The following is a 3,547-nucleotide window of genomic DNA, read 5'->3' on the forward strand; positions in this document are numbered from 1 at the left end:
GTCCCACCTGGGAAAAGTTGGCCATAGGTGGGTGATGGGCGTGGGAGGTTTGGGAGGTGACAGGTATGTGTCCCACCTTGCCTGTGGTGACGGCATCGTGAGAGTAGGTATATGTCCAACCTCCTCGACATGTGTGCATTACAGATGTGTGACTTTTTGTGTACCTGTTAGGTCTCAGTAAAGCTGCACAAGGCAAAAGAAGCAGTGATTCTGCCACTCGTGCGACCTTCCTGGGGGTTTCCTGTGCAGCCACGAGCTAGTGATAGGAGTGGAGGCCCAAACTTTGATTGCCCTAGTTTGGAGACAACATTCTTCAGACACAGGAATTTTACTATCGTCTCTACACTCCTGGAGTCACCCTGCGCCCCGCCCCGCCCCCCCTCCCCCCCCCCTTCCCCCCCCTTCCCCCCCCCCTTCCCCCCCTTCCCCCCGTCAGACCCAGGGAGTTACAGATGTGCAGACAGCAGCGTTCACTCTCACGGCAGATTCGAGACTTCGGAAATGAGACTCCAATCTCTTGCCAGCCAAGCCTGTAAGGACTGCCTTCTGTCGCCAAGCCTGAAACCAGCCCGTTCTGGGACAGAGAATGTCCCTGGAAGCAGAATGGCGCTGGCACCTGACACTCCACCTTGCATCAGTCCCTGTCTGTCTGAACGGGAACACCCAGCAAGTGTTGTGGCGATAGGGAAATGTGCCTCTGGCCGGGCCCCAAGCCTGCTTCCTGACACCGTAGCCAGCTTCAGGGTCAGACCCGCGGGCTGTTAAACCTAAGTTCGCTCATGAAACAGCTCGCTTCCATGACATCGCCGAATCCCAGGGATGCCACAGCCATGAGTTGCTGAGGCCCACAGCACTAGACATGCTAAACCACTGGCTGAACTTCAGGTGTTATTTTTGTTGTTGTTGTTAATTTTTTTATTTTATTTCACTTTATTTATTTATTTTTTCTGACCACAAGTTTATTCAACACAAAACAAATTCCTCCCAATTTGCTGAGGTGGTTGACCACGCCCACAACCAGATCCGCCTCCAGACTGGAATTCAGCTGCTGACCCAGCGGGAGCCTCAGCTTTCTTGCCGGCACCAGGGGGCTCAGCGCTCCGTCTGTGGGTGTCTGTCAGCTTCCCTTCCTGTGAGTCTTGCAGGTCGCTCGCCCTCCAGACCCTTGGGCCTTGGCCTGCTGGTCTCAGGCCGGCCGTGGTGCAACATGGCAGCAGCAGGTGGAGGTCATCGCGGAGATACCGGGTGCCCTCGTTGGTAAGGCACCGGTGGAAATGTCTCCAGGCAAACTGCTCCTTCACGGAGCCTGCCTCCTGGTTTGAGAGAGGGCGTGGCTCTCGTGATGGGAAGGTTACGCCACGTTCCTGCCTGCCAGCTCGCGGTGTCTAGGCATGTGCGCATTTTCCTTGGGCACCGTCCCTCCCTCCTTCAAAAGAAGTTCCAAAATGGCAACCTGGTTCTTCCTGGGCATCAGTGTTTCAACAACTGCTGCGTCTGGGGTGGCAGCTGGAGAGGTTCAAATTGATTTGAGAGAGAGAAGACGAGAGAGAGACACACACATGGGTTTCTTGTTTCACTTATTTATGCACTAGACATGCTAAACAATTGGCTAAACTTCAGGTGTTTGATTTTAGAGAGGGAAAGAGAGAGAGAGAAACACAGATTTGTCATTGCACTTATTTATTCACTCATTGGTTGGTTCTTGTATGTGCCCTGAGCAGGGGATTAAACCCACAACCTCGGTGCATCGAGGTGACGTTCTCACCCAGCTACCCGGCCAGGCCAGGTGTTATTCTTGGCTGTAGGGCAAGGGCTCCAAGACTGATACAAACAAACCTTTACACAGTTAGGATCATCCAAGAAACAAGTGCTGAGAGAGGATTCAATCGGTGAGAGATGTACTGATGGCGGAGGGGTGGGGGGTGCAGGAATGGGTAGGGCTTGTGAGGAACAAAAAAGGGAAGGAGTGAGAGGAGGCAGAGAGAGCCTTCAGGCCTTCAGGCCGTTCTGATGCTGGGGAAAGAGAAGATGAAGGAGGGAGGATTGGGCAGAAGAATCTCAGACTGGACCGCAGCTCTGAGGGTGTCTCACCGGGCCAGAGAAGAATACTCGAGCCAAAGCTGTCCCTCAGAGAAGTCCGGGACTGGAGGCCCACAGGCCTGGCCTGCACTCATACTCTGATGTGGTCGGTCGCGGGCTGGGAGACACCCGGAGGAAGCGTGACTTTGATGCAAAAGCGAGGTGGGCAGCGTAGGGAGAAGTGTCCAGATCCATGGAACAAAATTGAGAGTCTGGAAAGAAACCCATTCACTTAAGTCAGTAGAGTTTCAACAAGGGTGCTGAGACAGTTGCATGAGCTTCAACCAGTCGTGCTGGGGCAGCTGGCTCATCCCACACAAAAGGACAAAGCTGGCCGCTACCCTCACACCACGTACAAAAATTGACTCCAACTGGGCCAACGTCTAAACATTAGAGTGAAAACCATACAACTCTCAGAAGAAAACACACAGGCAAATCTTCGTGGCCTTCCCAGCAGATTCTGAGGTGTGACACTAAAACCTTGAGCGACAAGAGAAAAAGTGGACAGATTAGACTTCATCGAAATAGGAAACTTCTGTGCTTTACTAGACCTTATCAAAAAAGTGAAAAGACAACCCATGTAATGGGAGAAAATATTTGCAAAATACATATCTGATAAAGGACTGGTCTGTACATGTGTGTGTGCACGCCTCGCCTGGACACACCCTCTGTGTCGGGAAGACTGGAGAGGGACCTGGCTGCCTCTGCTCCTCAGTGTCCCCGTCAACCCTTGTGCTTGTCTGTGGCCCTGGCAGGTCACGTGTCCTTGTCCCCTGCAGGATGGTTCCACGCACAAAGGCACATGTCCACCCTGTCTCTAATTTTTAGAAGCGGGCATGTTAAACTGGGCCACCTTAGGGGTGGGGAACATTTCTTAGGTGTTGTGTCAGGTCTCAGGAAGGGCTGGAGACCGGTCACCAAGGTCTGTGGCATCTCCAAGCCCAGGAGTGGGTGAGGCGGCCGGAGTTCAGGGATCTGGCAGCTCGTGGAGTCTGCTCTGGGACCCGGGAGGGGAGTGGGGGGTTGCAGGGTCTCTGCCAGCCCCTGGCTCCCCAAAGCGAGTGGGCCATTGGAAAAAGACGTAGGTTCACTAGAGAAAGGAAAACCTGGTAGCAAGGCTGCTCATTGCCAGCAGAAGGGGACTGGCAGGCAACTGGAGGAAAAGAGGGTGGAAATGCCGCCAGCAGCGGTAGAGGAGGTTACGGCAGCTGTCAGACTAGCAGCCAAGCTGATGGTCGGTAGAAAAACCTGGTGTGGATTTAGCTACTTCTTAAGGCCACCCCTGCAACAGGCCTATTGTCCAATGGGAAAACAGTAATGGCTCTAGGAGAATTACGGAGACTGGACTAATAGAAACCAGGACTAGGTGTGGGATTTAGTCCCTGATCCCTTCCTCCTGGTCAGCTACCACCCACCCCTTCCCAGTCTCACCACCCTTCCACAGAGGAGGCTCCAAATTTCATGGATT

At 53.4% G+C, this 3,547-nt stretch overlaps 1 pseudogene; it reads right to left on the bottom strand.

Moving 5' to 3' along the window:
• Positions 1–959: 959 nt before the first annotated feature.
• LOC123809925 lies at positions 960–1,471 on the bottom strand (annotated as a pseudogene).
• Between the last annotated feature and the right edge of the window lie 2,076 nt (positions 1,472–3,547).

This window comes from Phyllostomus hastatus, unplaced genomic scaffold, assembly GCF_019186645.2.
Source record: "Phyllostomus hastatus isolate PE091 unplaced genomic scaffold, TTU_PhHast_1.1 phas_scaffold_585, whole genome shotgun sequence".
Lineage (NCBI taxonomy): Eukaryota > Metazoa > Chordata > Mammalia > Chiroptera > Phyllostomidae > Phyllostomus > Phyllostomus hastatus.